Source organism: Mobula birostris, chromosome 8, assembly GCF_030028105.1.
Source record: "Mobula birostris isolate sMobBir1 chromosome 8, sMobBir1.hap1, whole genome shotgun sequence".
Lineage (NCBI taxonomy): Eukaryota > Metazoa > Chordata > Chondrichthyes > Myliobatiformes > Myliobatidae > Mobula > Mobula birostris.
Window position 1 is genome coordinate 84,475,731 of NC_092377.1, and position 17,775 is coordinate 84,493,505.

Below are 17,775 nucleotides of genomic sequence, written 5' to 3' on the forward strand. Positions count from 1 at the left end.
ATCCCTTCATGCCTGACTAATCAAGTTCTATCAACCTCTGCCTTAAGTATACCCAAAGACTTGGCCTCCACAGTTGCCTGTGGCAACGAATTCCCAGATTCACCTCTTACTGACTCGAGAAGTTCTTCTTCATCTCCATTCTAAATGGACGTCCCTGTATTCTGAGGCTGGTTCGTCTGGTTTTAGTCTCTCCCCACCACAGGAAACAACTTCTCTAAATCTTAATCTATCAAAGCCTTTCAACATTCGATAGGTATCAATGAGATCCCCCTCATTCTTCTGAATTCCAGTGAGTACAGGCCCAGAGCTTTCAAATGTTACTCATATGATAAGCCTGTCAATCCCGGAATCATTTTTCTGAATGGCCTTTGTACCCTCTCCAATGTGAGCACATCATTTCTTAGATAAGATGCCCAAAACTGTTCACAATAACCCAAGTGAGACCTTACTAGCACTTACAAATCCTCAACATTACATCCTTTATGTTCTAATCTTGTTAAAAAGAATGGTAACATTACACTTGCCATCCCCACCACTGACTCAACCTGCAAATTAACCTTTCGGGAATCCTGCACAAGTATTCCCAAGTCCCTTTGCACTTCAGAATTTTGAATTTTTACTACATTTAGAAAATATTCCAGTCCTTCAGAACCATGCCAGAATACATTGATTCTTGAAAGATCATTACTAATGCCACTACAGTCTCTTCAGCTTCCTCTTTCAGAACCCTGTGGTGTAGACAATCTGGCCCAAGTGACTTTCTACCTTCAGACCTCTCAGTTTCCCAAGCACCTTCTCCTAAGTAATGACAACTTTGCTCACTTGTGACTTCTCATACTCTTGAACTTCTGGCATATTGCTAGTGTCTTCCACAGTGAAGACTGATGCAAAGTAGTTATTCAGTTCATCCACCATTTCCTTGTCCCCAATTTCTACTTCTTCAGTATCATTTTCCAGTGGTCCGATATCCACTCTCACCTCTCTTCTACACTTTATATATCTAAACAAACTTTAATATTATTTGATAGTTTATCTTCATATTCCTTCTTTTCCTTCCTTATGATCTTTTAATTGCCTTCTGTTGATTGTTTAAAGTTCCCAATCCTCTAACATATTATTAATATTTGCTATATTATGTGCCCTCTGTGTTTTATGTCTTTGAATTCACTTGCCAGCCACAGGTGCCCCATCTTCTCTTTAGAATACTACTTCATCCTTGGGATGTATCTATCCTGTACCTTCTGAATTGCCCCTGGAAACTCCAGCCTTTGCCGTTCTGCCATCATCTCTGCTAGAGTCCCTTTCCAATCAATTTTAGCCAGCTCTTCTTTCATGCTCTGTAACTCCCTTTACTCCATTGAAAGAATGATACATCTGACTTTAGCTTTTCTCTCTCTCTCTCCCTCTCTGTCTCTCTCTCTCTCGCTCTCTCTCTCTCTCTCTCTCTCTCTCTCTCCCACCCGGGTAAATTCTATCATATAATGCTCACTGTGTCCCAAGAGTTAATTTACCTTAAGCTCCCTAATCAAATGTGGTTCATTACAAAACTCTCAATTCAGAATTGCCTTTCACTAAGTGGGCTCAATCACAAGCAGCTCTAAAAAGCCACCTCATAGACATTCTACAAATTCTCTCTCTTGGAATCCAACCTAATTTTCCCTACCTACCTGCATTTTGAAATCCCACATGACTATCGTACATTGCCCTTTTGAAATGCATTGTTTTTTTCCTATTGTAATTTCTATTCCATATCCTGGCTACTGTTTGGGAACCTGAACATAATTCCCACCAGGGGCTTTTAACCCTTGCACTTTCTTAACCCTATCCACAATGATTCTACATCTACTGAATGACACCCCTTTCTAAGGAATTGATTAAAATGTTTACCAACAGAGCTACCACACCTTCATTGCTTACCTGTCTGTCCTTTTGATACAATGTGCATCCTTGGGTGTTAAGCTCCTAGCTATGATCTTCTTTCAGCCAGCGATGCCTACAAAGCTATATCTGCCAATCTCCAAATGTGTTACAAGTTCATCTACCTTATTCCATTTATTCTATGCATTCAAGTATTACACTTTCAGTCCTGTGTTCATCACCCTTTTCAATTTGGTCCCCATGTTACACTTCAACACATCCCACTGACTACAATTTTGCCCTGTCACCTGCTTGTCCTTCCTCACAGTCTCACTACACAATGAACCTCAGCCCTATCACTCCATTTCTCATCCCCTTGCTAAATTAATTGAAACCCTCCCCAACAGCTCTAACAAACCTGCCTGCAAGGATATTGGTCTCTCTTGGGTTTACGTGTAACCCATCCTTTTTGTACTGGTCATACCTTACCCAGAAAAGGTCCCAATGATCTAGAAGTCGGAAACCCTGCCCCCTGCACCACTTCCTCAGCTACTCATTCACCTGTATTATCATCTTATATCTGCCTTGACTAGCACGTGATATGGAGAGTCATCCTGAGATCGCTACTTTGGTGGCCCTGCTTTTCAGCCTCTTCCCTCATTTCCTATTCTCACTGCACTGGACCTCTTCCCCCTTCTTACCCATGTCACTGGTGCCAATGTTCACCCCAACCTCCTGCTACTCACAGGCACTCTTGAAAATCTTCTGCAACCACTCTGAGACATCCTGGATCCTAGCACTTGGGAGGCAACACACCATCCTGGATTCTCTTTCACGGCCACAGAATCTGCTGCTCATCCCCCTAACTATTCCGTCTCCTATCACTATCACTCTGCCTGATTTTACCCTTTTCTGCTGAGCCTCAGATCTGGCCACAGTGCCACTGGCCTGGCTGCTGCCGCTGTGACCTGATAGGTCATCTCCTCCAGCAGTATCTAATGGGGTATACTTGTTGCTGAGGGGAATGGCCACAGAAGAATCCCTCCCTGACTGCTTACTCTCCATAATTCTCCTGGTGGTCGCCTATCTACTATCTGAAGCCTGCACTCTGAGTGTGACCACCTCAGCAAAATCTCATCTGCAAGGTTTTTAGCCTCTCGGATGTCCCTGAATGCATCCAGCTTCAGCTCCAGTCCCTTGACCTTGTCAATCAGGAGCAGGAGTTGCATGCACATCCTGCAGATGTAGTCATCCAGGAGATCTCTAGGTACCCAAAAATCCCACATCTCACAGGAAAGCATTCCACTGCCTAAACTACCATCCTGAACACACTTCTTATACCTCTAACTTATCAAGCATACTGTAGACCCCTGGCCAGCCTCAGGGTCGCTCAGCTCACTGTCGTCTAGGGAAACAGTCCTCAGGGCCGCCAACCTGGGTAATTCGTTTGTGTGGATGCTGTGTGATGTACCCCACCCCGCCAAATAACAGACAATACACCAGATACAATTAAATGATTTACAGTTTATAGATATTACTGGAACTATATAATTAATAGAGAATAAAATATAAAAGGGAAAATAAAAGGCACCACGCTTATCAAGTTCAATCTCTTTGTGCACAAACAGTTGGAGCTCAGGACCCTCCTTCTTCACTCTGCGATCCCCTCAGACCACCTCGACCTGCCACCTGGGACCAACTACGGTGGTCGACCAGACGCTCCACACGAGTCCATCTCCGTCTCCTCTCCTCGCCGAACGCCCTGGACCTCGGACTCCTGCTCGGGGTCCGACCCCGTTAGCGGACTCACAGCACCTGGTCCATCCTCTGTCTCTCTCTCTCCCACCTTCTGCCCAAAAACCCGCGCAGACGATATCTAACAGACACACAGAAAGCATAACAACTATCCCAATTGGTTCGTTTGTCCTCTTATCAATAGATAATCCAAAACAAACTGCTAGCGGGAAGATTTTCTCAGCAGTTAACATAACAAAGAAGCACTTTCAATTATAACATAACAAAGAGGCCATTTTAATTAGACTACGCAGTGACATAAAAAAAGAAACCCCTTACACTCTCCCCCCACCAAATAAAAGTCATGACTTCATGACTTCTAAATAACTCACCAATCAGTCCTACAGACACAAAAACCCACCCAGATACACACTGCAACTTTGCGCCCCCCAAACAGTGGACCTTCCACCCGTCCATGGGCGCTACATAGGCCAACCTATCTGGGAGCTTTCTAATCCTCTGAGACCTCCGTACCCCCTCATCTAAACCCTAAAGGCTCAGACACAACTAGGGATACCTCGGGTCTGCTTGCCAACACCTCTCTCACTCATGCCACCACTACAACTCGGAGTCCCCTGTCCCATGTCCCATGTCCGGGGCCCCGCCTCTTTTCCTTCCTGGTCCTGCTGTAAACCAGACTGCCCACAGCTAGCTCTCCCTCAGTGGGAGAAGGGCCAAAGGTCTCTTCCTCAATCACGGGGAAGTTAGCAAAAGGCAGCATGTACCACATGTCCAGCACACCATCAATCGAATCCGTATTCTTCCTCATTCCCTCGCTCGGTAGCTGCTGTTTGAGTTTCTTCAAACTGAAGCATTTAGCCGGAGCTACCCCTTCAGCCTCCTGCAGTCAAGACATCAGCTTCTTCGGGGACTCTTTCAACTCTCGCCACAGCCTCCACAGTTCTGACTCACGCTTCTTGGCCATCTCAATCTGGGACGCAGTTACCCCATCAGCTTCTTCCACCCTGACCTGAAAAGCAGCAGTTAAAGGATGTTCAGCCTCCAGTTTTTTCTTCCTGATGACTTCTTCCAGGTCAACTTTCAGTTTATCCACTTCATTTAAACAGTCGATAGTCATCTTCAGGTTCCTTTCAAGCATCTGCCTCCCTTTTCCGAAATCTGTCCTCCATTGCTTCGCCTCCTCAGGAGTGTAGTCAAACTCCCCTCCCTGGGCTCTCGGTTTCCTGTTGGCCTTAGTCAGAACACTTCCTTGATCTTCCCCAACTTGTAAGTCTTCCAATCTTTTCTGGATTAAGTCATCAGTACATGACCGCAGTGTCGGCTCGGAATTCCGTTTCTCCTTCTCCACTTTGACGATCATGAATTCTAAGTCTGCAATGGTCATCCTGCAAGAGCGGCACTCCATCTCTGGCCTGCATTTCTGAGTGTTCAGTTCAGCTGTGCAAATCCCCTCTCTCCCCTGTGTCTCTTTCCGATTGACGACCTGGGTTTCCATTCCCAGGTCCACCACCGTCTATTCCAACACCAGGAAGCTCAACTGGTATGTTGGGTCATTTTTCTCACATTGCACCAAACTCCTGCGACCAAAACCTCCTCCACGTTTGACACTTCGCTTCTGTTGCCCAGGCTCAGCCACTCGCTTCGTCTCATAGTCCCCCCCAGGCGAATCCAAGCTCTAGGCGGCATCCACATACGCCATAACTCCACACACCTTCACTTCCCCCATGGTCTTCCTCATGCCCTGCGGGAAGGATGCAGGGGCTCCGGATATGCCCTTTGGCATCTTTTCGGATCGGAAGAATCCTAGGGAACTAATAATGGCCATCTTCTGCTCATCAGCCGCACTCCTCAGATCCAGCACATTAAACCAAATCGCATAATCTGCACACACACTGCCTACGTCTTCCATGGCGCCAGGGTCCAGTCACCGCGACCTCTTTCTCACTGAGGTGTCTTCAGCGGTCGACTCCCCTCCCTTGTGGTAGTTTGGAGCATCTACTAAGAAGGTCTCACCATCAGCTACTTCCCCCAGGCCGTACCACAGCTGGGTCTCATTTAAATTCAGTACCGCATCAAAGCTGCTACACACGTCCTCAGAAGCAACTCGACACGCTGGGTGCTCACTCAATGCCCCAATGAATTCTAGGGTCATTAACCAATCATCGTCTTCTGCATAATTACTGGCACTGGTACCCAAAATCTCCGATGCCCTTGCGGTTGTCAAGGGTAATTGCTTTAGACACTGGTTGTAAAACGAACTGTACAATAACTTGACCTGCACCCCGGGGTCTAGGATGGCTTTAGCATTCCTTCCATCTATCCATAATGACACCTTGGGGCATGGTCCCTCTAAGCCTTCAGGAATAGGGTCTTTTCCTTTCGGAAGTTCATTGGTACATCGCTGGGAATATGCTCCCCCAGAGACCCCAAGCCATTCCCCCTCTGGGCCTCCACTAAGTTTCCTGACACCTCTCTGATCAGCTGAACAAATGAAGGAGGGGTTGATCCCCTGAAATGATCCCCCTCTTTCAAATAACTGACAGCTGTCACCACAGCGTAATTGAACCTGAGCCCTCTAACACCGTCACCAGCCTTCCTACTTAAACTTTTAACCAATCCCTGTCGCTCTCCCTCAACCGAGCACTGCCACTCAACTAACAACTGAGAGATCCGCTCCGCCCACGTCTCGCACGCCTCCGCCCCTCTTGGGGTGGACACTATGCCAAACGCCAGACAGAGCCTGCCAGAGCTAGAACATCTATTCGCAGACACCACTTCCAAATCAGACCACTCTTTCCTCTCTCTCCCAACAGCATGGACAGCCCCAAGTTCCAGCCCCAACTCGTCAACGCTAGTCTGAACTCGAACAAAGACCTCACCCACCACACATGCAACAATAACCAGCAAAAAACCCACCGAAACACACATTACTGATTTAAACAAGGCAGCCACACAACAGACCACTAGATCCAATCCCCCACAATGTCACCCACCCCCCCCCCCCGGCCAGCCTCAGGGTTGCTCAGCTTGCTGTTGTCTAGGGAATCAGCCCTCAGCCAAAATGGGTAATTAGTTTGTGTGGATGCTGTGTGATGTACCCCACCCTGCCCAAATAACAGACAATACACCAGATACGATTAACTGATTTACAGTTTGTAGATATTACTGGAACTATATAATTAATAGAGAATAAAATATAAAAGGGAAAATAGGCGCCACACTTATCAAAGTTCAACTCTTCGTGCACAAACAGTTGGAGCTCAGGACCCTTCTTCTTCACTCTGCAATCCCCTCGGACCACCTCAACCTGCTGCCTGGGACTAACTACGGTGGTCGAACAGACGCACCGCATAAGTCCGTCTCCGTCTCCTCTCCTCGCCAAACACCCTGGCCCTCGGATTCTTGCTCAGGGTACAACCCCGTTAGTGGACTCACAGCACCTGGTCCATCCTCTGTCTCTCTCTCTCCCGCCTTCTGCCCAAAACCCCGCGCATACAATATCTTACAGACACACAGAAAGCATAACAACTATCCCAATTGGCTCATTCATCCTCTTGTCAATAGATAATCCAAAACAAACTGCTAGCGGGAGGACTTTCTCAGCAGTTAACATAACAAAGAACCCCTTTCAATTATAACATAACAAAGAAGCTATTTTAATTAGACTATGCAGTGACATAAAAATAAGAAACCCCTTACAATAAGTTCTAGCTTCTGCCTGTTCTTGCCAAAGCCTGTTGAATTAAACCTTGATCTCTCGAATTTGACCTGTCTAAATTGACCAACTCCACCAATGGCCTCTCTGCTTGTGCCTCGCTTCCTTTAATTGGCCCCTGCTGTGTCTGAAGGATTATGGTGATTACAGACTGCGGGAAAGTTCCGAAAGGCCCCAGATCTTTGTAAACCTTACACAGCCTCACCGTCAAATGGCCTCTTACAATAATTGCAGCACACTAAAAAATACATTTGGCAAGTATCTATTATGAGTATTGGAGAAAAAAGAGCATTAGAGATCTGATATTTACTGAAATTGAGCCGACCACTCAGCAGTTGTGTATATGTTTCACAACTGCAGGCACAGACCGGCAGCATGAGATTCATACCAAATACAAATTACATGAGACCTGTTCTAGAGAATTCTTACTAAGTTGCAACTCCTAACAACAAATCCAATTGCATGTACAGTTCTTGATGTACAAGGTGAACTTCAGATTAACCACTGTGATCACTTGCATGCTGTGAAGCACACTATATTAGCATCTGTGTGATTTACTTCTGCAGTTCTGTTGGGGAACAACCATGATTTGGTGTCAAAATGATCTTTTCCAAACTTTTGTGGGAAGCAAATTGCCCAATGATAGAAATAATCTTCAAATTAATTTCCAAAGATGAACAATTAAAACTGGAGAGTCCTGCAGCAGATGAGGAAACTGTACCCATCAAATTTATGCAAATTTTTAAAAGGACAATGTAATTGTCAGAAACATGAACACTTTCATTAGACTTGGAATAATATCCTAGAAGTGGCAATGATGTGAACAATCGGTAATCCACTAGCCATGAATAAAAAATTTCCAGCACATTCCCTCTTCCTTTGACTACAGTTGTGGAATTTTGAAAGTGTGCCTTTGTTGTTGTCTCCTTTGAAGGACAGATCCTCTGTTAGAGTTGAACTTATTCAGGTGTGATTAAGTACACAAACACTGAAGTCAGATGCATGATTATATATATTTAAAAGCTGGGGGATGAGAATGCCAGTCTGGCGTTGTTTAGTCAATCTTCTATTAAGGCACACTGTTAACTCTCAGGAGAATTACACATCATTAAAATTCTAAGAAATTTTAATTTTTCTTTGTTCTAGTTGAAAGCTTGCCCCATTCTTTGCTGATCTACAGTGATTGCATGCATTCTGACAAAATTGAGAAGAAAAAGAGGTACTTTCCATAACAACAATTGAAACTTGGATAAAAACTAAAGGAAAGTTAGATGAACTGGGAACAGCTCACCATTGGGACTAAATTATTACGGTTCTTTAAGGAATTTCAAGGATTCATAGGAGACCCAAGTAGGTTATGACTGAAATAAGGCTAAGATTCCATCCCCTTCTCTGTTCCTCATCTATCATCCGTGACACATTACCACGTAAAATGCTGTGAAACCAAATCTGAGCGTGCAGTGGGAAAAAAAAATCAGATGGGACAATATGACACCAGTCCAATTTATGTGATTCTGTTTGAGAAACCATCTGCTTATCATTAGTCATCACAAACTTATCGCCAGGAAAGGGAACTTGCATCAGAATCAGACTGCGTTCTGGCCAGTCATACATCATAAGTAAAAGCACAAGACCAAAGCTTATCTCAATGGCTGGGTAACATGTCTAATCTAAACCACCACACTGTATTTAGAGGTCATGTAGGCTACATTAAGAAAGAAGCTTTGCTAAGTTTTTATCCGGTGAAAGGGGTAGCCCTCCACATTGGTTTATCTTGGATTTTCTAATAGGAGGCAAGTACAAAAGAAAGAAAGAGGAATAAGTCATATGGCCTCTCAAGCTGCTTTACCATTCATTATGATTGTGGCGATTCTAAATGAAACACTCCCATAGAGTGGAGCAGATGTATAGGAAAAATCTATCCGCATTTCTCTCATCAGAGGTTAAAGTAACTAAGAATTTTTATGACTGCTCCCACCTTCCCTGCTAGACATCCATCCCATGTGTTCAGCACACATTATGTGCAGAACTTCCTACAACTGTTTGTAAGAATGTATTTCACCAATTTAGAAGCGCCATCATGATTCGTACACCCTAGTATGAAGTAAAATCCTGGATTTCCCTTTTTTATCCATTATGCATGTCACTTACTCACTGGTGAGATCTTAATCCCAGGCTCTGTCTGCTCTCTCAAATGGTTGAAAAAGATCCAAGAAAATGATCTTGAAGACAACCAAAATACTTCTCCCGTTCTGTCACCAACATATATATGTGCTATAAATCTCAAACAACATCGAATAATCAGTTATTTGTTGATTGTAGTGTATTACTATGCCCCACTGGCAGCCAAATTTCATGTATTAGAATGATGGTCGCAGTTCCAAATCCCTTCAATAGCTAGAAAGCACCTTAGAATCTCTTGCTTTCTTTGATTTGAATTGTTGTATGTTCTCAATGTGTGAGTATCTTATAATATACTTCACTGTACAGGGGATGTTAAATTTGCTTTTAGTTTTTCTAAAAGAAATATAGGTTTCACAAATTAGTACAAAGGAAAGCATAAGTTTTTGTCCTCAACTTGCTGCAAGGCCATACTTTGGTGGTGAAATTAGCTTTCTATGATTTATCTTGGGGATAGCAAAAGGAAGCTTCAGATAGGCTCTCTCATTAGAATGTTGAGTGTGGATAACTTGATGATTAAGTGGACAGTCAACACCATAACTGACTGAAAGCTCTATGATATAGAAGTAAGCAGAGAGGAGTACTGCTTTGGAGGTGTTATAATGGGAATGCATTAGTTTAGAGAAGATGCTGGGAACACAGTCATGGAGTCATATGATACTACAGCACAGAAACAGGCCCTTCAACTCATAAAATTCATGCCGACCTGATTTTCTGTCTAGTCCCATCTACCTGAATCCAAACCATATCTGTCCATCCATGTACCTATTCAAACTTCTCTTTAATGTTACAACTGAACTGGCATCCTCAAGTCCCAGCAATATCCTTGGAAATTTTCTCTGCACTCTTTCAAGTTTATTAATATCATTCCTGTAGGTAGCTGACCAGAACTCCACACAATACTTTAATTGTGGCCTTAACAAAACCATTAATATACATATATGATAAACAACAATGGACCTGACACTAATCCCCACAGAAAATCACTGGTCACAGGCCTCCAGTCAAAAAGAAAACCATTTACTACCCACTGCCTGGTTTCTCCCACAATGTCAAAGTTGGATCCAATTGGCTACTTCATCCTGAATGCCACACAACTTGAACTTTTGAAACTGCAAACACGAGGAAACCTGCAGATGCTGGAAATTCAAGCAGTATACACAAAATGCTGGTGGAACGCAGCAGGCCAGACAGCATCCATAGGAAGAAGTCCAGTCGACTGTGCTTCTTCCTATGGATGCTCTCTGGCCTGCTGCGTTCCACCAGCATTTTGTGTGTGTTGCTTGAACATTTGGACTTGGACTTGCCTCCCATGTAAGACTTTGTCAAAGGCGTTGCTAAGGCCTGCCACCTTTCCTTCATTAACTTTTTCAGTAACCTCCTCAAAGAACTCTATAATCTTTGTTGGACATGACCTACACACTAAGACATGTTGACTATCCCTAATCAGGCTCTGTCTATCTAAATACATATACAGTATATTTCTTCCTTAAGATACCTTCCAATAATTTACCCTCAACTGGCATTGGGTTCACTAACCAATAGTTTATTGGATAATTCTTAGAGACTTTCCAGAACAATGGAACAATATTAGCTAGCCTCCAGTCCTCCAGCATCTCACTCTTGGCTAAGAACATTTTGAAAATCTCTGCTAGGACCCCTACTATTACTGATCTACTCTCCCACAAGGTCGCTCCCATTATACCTTGTCAGGCCCTGAGGATTTCACCACTCTAATTCACCTCACAAGAGCCAGAACCTCTTCCACAAGATCTATATGGTCCATGACCTCACTCCTCTTTTGCCTCAGTTCTATAGTCTCTGTGTTTGTAAAAACAAATGCAAAGATTTAATTTAATATCCCCTCCACCTCTTTCAGCATAGCTGACCACACTGAACTTCAAGAGGACAATTTTGTCCCTTGCTATCCTTTTGCTCTTAATTTGTCTATAGAAGTCCTTGGGATTCTCTTTGTCAATCCAAGCAAACTCATGTCATCTTTTATTCCTCCTGATTTCTCTCTTAAACGTTCCCTTGCATTTTGAATATTATGCAAGTGTTTCATTTGATTCTAACTGCCTATACCTGATATGCACCTCTTTCATTAATTTTTCTTTACCAGGGCCTCAATATCACTCGATAACCAAGGTTCCCTAAACCTGATAGCCTTGCCTTTAATTCTATACTCTCAATAGTTCACGTTTAAAATGATCCCACTTACTAAGCATCTCTTGGCCGGAAAACAGCCTATTCCTATCCACACATGCCAGATCCTTTCTGATGCCATCAGAACTGGCCTTACTCCAATTTAGAATCTCAACCCAGGGACCCGTCTTATCCTTTTCCATAATTGCCTTCAAACTACTGGAATTATCATCATTAGATCCAAAGTGTTCCCCTACAAATATTCCTGTCAATTACCTGTCTCGTCCCCTAAGAGGAACTCCCTGGTTGGGTCCTCAACATATTAATTAAAGAAACTTCTTTGAACACATTTGACAAACTCTATCCAAGCAATCTTTTTACCATACGGGAGCCCCAGTCAACAGGTAGAAAGTAAAATCACCTACTACTGCAATGTTATATTTCTTTGAACTGTCTGTCATCTCTCACAAATTTGTTCCTCTAAATCTTATTGATTATTGGGAGGTTAGTCATGTGCTCAACCCCTTTTTATTCCTCAGTTCCACCCACATTGCTTCATTAGAAAAGCCCTCCAGTCTGCCCTGTCTAAATACTGCCATGATATTTTCCCTGACTATTAATGCCTTCACTCCCTGTCTATCAGGTCTAAAACATCAGAATACTGGAACATTGAGCTGCCAGACCTGCCTCCCCTGCAATGAAGTCTCATCAATGACTACAACATTTTAAGGAGAAATCAGCTGCAGCTGAACATTCCATTTGCAATGGCAGTAAGATTGACTTCAACGTCACAAAACTACTGTGCCACACCAATAATTCTGGGACTGCCTGGTGAAAGAAGCCATTGAAATAAAACCAGAGGACAACAATTTTAACAAAGACAAATATCTTGCTCGAAGTAAAAACTGGAAATCAATTGTAAACAAGGTGGGACAGCAGAAACCTGATTGGATGAGGACTAACCAATCAGGAGGGATGGATGAAGGGGTTATACACGAGGAATTCTGCAGATGCTGGAAATTCAAGCAACACACATCAAAGTTGCTGGTGAATGCAGCAGGCCAGGCAGCATCTCTAGGAAGAAGTACAGTCGACGTTTCGGGCCGAGACCCTTCGTCAGGACACATGCTTAGACATGCCTAGGTATCGTCCCTGATGAAGACAGCAGAGCTTGTCATCAAAACGTCAGTTAAAATCGATACCTGTGCCTGGCTGGAAGCCCGAGAAGAGCTTATTCATCATATATATTGGGAAAGCTTTACATCTTTTTTTAATTCTGCATTTTAATCAATGCATTATGTTCGTCTACCTTACCTTTAATACTCCCTGCCTTAAGATAGACACATCTCAAAGCATTAACCCTACCATACTCATCAAACATTCAACTTTTGTCTTTGCTTCTATGTTTGATCCTTCGGGAGGCTGAGGGGTTGATAGATAGGACATATAGAGAGGTAGTTACACACAAGGTACAGGACACAGGAAACTGGGTGACAGTCAGGAAGGAGGAAGGGATTAAGGAGGGAGTAGAGAGAACCCCTGTGGCCATCCCCCTCAACAACAGGTACAGTATTTCACTTTGGATACTGTTGGGGGGGGGGGGATGATCTAACAGAAGAAAGTCACAGGAAGGGAAGGTGGGGAGAAGAGGCACGCTGAGGTGATAGGAGATTTGTTAGTTAGGGGGAGGCACAGGAGTTTCTGTGGGCGAGAACGAGGTTCCAGGATGATATATAAATTGCTGCCTAGGCGCCAGGGTCCGGGATATCTCAGACTGGGTCCTCAGCATTCTTAAGTGGGAGGGTGAACAGCCAGAAGTCGTGGTCCAGGTAGGTACCAATGACATGGATAGGATATGTGATGAGGTTCTGCATCAGGAGTTCAGGGCGTTAGCTGCTAAATTAAAGGGCAGGACCTCCAGGCTTGTCATCTCAGGATTGCTACCCATGCAATATGTTAGTGCGGCCAGAACTAGGAAGATTATACAGTTTAATATGTGGCTAAGGTGTTGGTGTCGGAGGGTGGGCATAAGATCTTTGGATCATTGGGCTCTCTTCCAGGGAATTTGAATTGACTTTACTTCTCACATCCTTCACATACATGAGGAGTAAAAATCTTTACATTACGTCTCCGTCTAAATGTGCAATATGCAATCATAGTAATTTATAATAAATAGAACAGTCATGTAACATAGAGTACACTCAAATCAGCATGAGTTAATCAGTCTGATGGCCTGGTGGAAGAAGTTGTCCTGGAGCCTGTTGGTAAAAGATGTTATGCTGTGGTACCATTTCTGGGATGCAGCAGCTGGAATAGATTGTGGTGGGCTGAGTCAGATCCCCAATGATCCTATGGGCCGTTTTTACACACCTTTCCTTGTAAATGTCCTGGATCATGGGAAGTCACAACTACAGATGCACTGGGCTGTCCGCACCACTCTCTGCAGAGCACTGCGATTTTAAGGGAGGTACAGTTCCCATACCAGGCAGTGATGCAGCCAGTCAGGATGCTCTCAATTGTGCCCCTGTAGAATGTTCTTGGGATTTGGGGGCCCATACCAAATGGGAATATGGGAGCTGTACAGAAGGGACAGTTTGCACATGAACTGGAGGGAGACTAATATCCTTATGAGAACGTTTGATAAATTGGAGTTACAGGGGGCTGGGAACCAGAGTGCCAGAACAATTAGTAGAGAGATTGTGGAGGCAGGTGTTGGTAAGACCTCAGACAGAGTTAGGAATCAAAAGGTTGCACATGGGGCGACTCGTGTCCTGAGCTGCCTACACTTAAATGCAAGCAGTGTCGTAGGAAAGATGGATACCGATGCTGAAGATGAGGTAGGTAGTTTTCAAACAGAGACAATATGCAGTGAGAGGCTGTTTATAGGGCAAAATCCGAAAAGTGTGAATACAGGACTGAAGGTGTTTTATCTGAATGCACGCAGTATACAGAATAAGGTAGATGCAGATTGGCAGGTATGATGTTGTAGGCATCACTGAATCATGGCTGAGAGATTATAGCTGGAGGCTTATTGTCCAAGGATACACATTGTATTGAAGGACAGGCAGGAAGGCAGAGGAGGCAGTGTTGCTCTGTTGGTAAAAAATGAAATCAAATCATTAGAAAGAGATGACACAGGGTTGAAAGGTGTTGAATAATTATGGATAGATCTAAAGAACTGCAAAATAAAAAGACCCTGATGGGAGTAGTATACAGACCCCGAAACAGTAGTAAGAATGTTGCCTACAAATTACAACGGAGATAGAAAATGCATGCTAAAAGAGTTACAATAATCAATATGCGGGTAGATTGGGAAAATCAAGTTGGTGCTGGATTCCGGGAGGGGGAGTTTCCAGAGTTCCTATGATTGGCTTTTTTGAGCAAATGATGGTTGAGCAGCCTAGCAGATCAGCTATTCTGGATTGGGTGTTGTGCAATGAACCAGAATTCATTAGAGACCTTAATGTAAAAGACCCAATTGGGGCAAGTGATCATAATATGATTGAATTCACCCTGAAATTTGAGAAGGAGAAGCAAAAATCAAATGTACCAGTATTACAGTGGAGTAAAGGGAATTACAGAGGCATGAGAGAGATGTTGGCCAGAATTGATTGGAAAAGAACACTGGCAGGGTTGACTGAAAGAAGATTACAGCTGGGAGCTTAACGTCCAAGGATACACATTGTATTGAAAGGGCAGGCAGGTAGGCAAAGGGGGTTGTGTGGTTCTGTTGGTAAAAATCTGAAATCAAATCATTAGAAAGAGGTAACATAAGGTTGGAAGGAGTTGAATTGGTGTGGGTAGAGCTAAGGAACTGCAAGGGTAAGAAGACTCTGATGGGAGTTATATACAGACCCCCAAACAGTAGTAGGGATGTGGTCTACAAATTAAAATGGGAGCTAGAAATGCATGTTAAAAGGCCATTGCTATAATAGTCATGGGAAATTTCAATATGCAGGTAGATTGGGAAAATCAGGTTGGTGCTGTACCCCAAGAGGGGGAACTTCTAGAATGCCTATGAGATAGCTTTTTAGATCAGCTCGTGGTTGAGCGCACTAGGGCTTCTGGATAGGGTGTTGTGCAATGAACCAGAATTAATTAGAGAGTTTAGTGTAAAATAACCCTGAGGGGAAAGTGAGCATAATATGATTGAATTCACCCTGAAATTTGAGATGAAGAAACTGAAGTCAGATGTATCCGTATTACAGTGCAGTAACGGGAATTACGGAGGCAGGAGAGAGGAGGTGGCCAAAATTGATTGGAAAAGAGCAATGGCAGGGATGACTGCAGAGCAGCAATGGCTGGAATTTCTCAAAGCAATTCTGAAGGCACAGGACATATACATCCCAAGGAGAAAGAAGTACTGTATTCCAAAGGAAAGATGACATAACAGTGGCTAATAAGAGAAGTCAAAGCCAACATAAAAGCCAAAGGAAGGACATATAATGGAGAAAATATTAGTGGGAAGTTATAGGATTGAGAAGTTTTTAAAAACCAACAGAGGGCAACTAAAAATCATTTCAATGTGAGCTATAATATTAAAGAGAATACCAAAAGTTTCTTCAGGTACATAAAGTGTAAAAGAGAGGCGAGAGTGTATATCAGACTGCTTGAAAACAATGCTGGAGAAGTAGTAATGTGGGACAAGGAAATGGTGAATGAACTGAATAAGTATCATGCACTGCAGTATATTCTTCACTGTGGAAGGGACCAGCAGTATGATGGAAGTTCCAGGTGACGGGGGTCATGAAGTACGTGAAGTTACCATTACTAGAGAGAAGGTCCTTGGGGAAATGAAAGGTCTGAAGGTAGACAAGCCACCTAGACCAGATGGTGTACACCTCAGAGTTCTGAAAGAGGTGGCTGAAAAGATTGTGGAGGAATTAGTAACGATCTTTCAAGAATCACTAGATTTGGGAGTGGTTCCAGAAGACAGGAAAATTGCAAATGTCACTCCACTCTTCAAGAAGGGAGGGAGAGAAAAGAAAAGAAACTATAGGCCAATTAGTCTGACCTCAGTGGTTGGGAAGATGTTGGAGTCGAGTATCAGGGATGAGGTCACAGGGTACTTGGAGGCACATGATAAAATAGGCCATAGTCAGCTTGGCTTCTTCAAGGGAAAACCTTGCTTGACAAATATGTTGGAATTCTTTGAAGAAGTAGTAAGCAGGATAGACAAAGGAGAATTGGTTGTTGTGTATTTGGATTTTCAGAAAGCCTTTGACAATGTCCCACACATGAGGCTGTTTAACAAGCTATGAACACATGGAATTACAGGAAAGATTCTAGCATGGATAAAGTAGTGACTGATTGGCAGGAGGCAAAAAGTAGGAATAAAGAGAGCTTTTTCTGACTGGATGCCAGTGATTAGTGGAGTTCTGTTGGTCTGCGTTGGGACCGCTTCTTTTTATGTTATATGTTAATGATTTGGATGATGGAATTGATGGCTTTGTTGTAAAGCTTGCAGATGATATGAAGATAGGTGAAGGGGCAGGTAGCTTTGAGGAAGTTGAAAGGCTACAGAATGACATAAAGATTAGGAGAATGGGCAAAAAATAGCAGATGGAATACAGTGTTGGGAAATGTATGGTCGTGTGTTTTGGTAGAAGAAATGAAAGGGTTGACTATTTTCTAAATGGAGAGAAAATACAAAACAACTGAGGTGCAAAGGGATTTGGCAGTTCTTGCCCAGGATTCCTAAAGGTTAATTTGTAGGTTGAGTCTACAAATTCACGAAGGCAAATTCACGAAAATGATTCCAGGATTGAACGGCTTGTCATGTGAAGAACACTTGATGGTTCTGGGCCTGTATTCACTAGAATTCAGAAGAATGAGGGATGACCACATTGAAACTTATTGAATGGTCAAAAGCCTTGATGGAATGGATGTGGAGAGGATGTTTTCTGTGGTGGGAGAGTCTAAGACTAGAGGACATAGCCTCAGAATAGAGGGGTGTCCTTTTAGAACAGAGATGAGGAGGAATTTGTGGAATTCTTTGTCGCAGGCAGCGTGGAGGCCAAGGCTTTATGTATATTTAAGGCAGAGGTTGATAGATTCTTGATTGGTCAGGGCATGAAGAGATACAGGAAGAAAGCATGAGACAGGGGCTGAGAGGAACATTG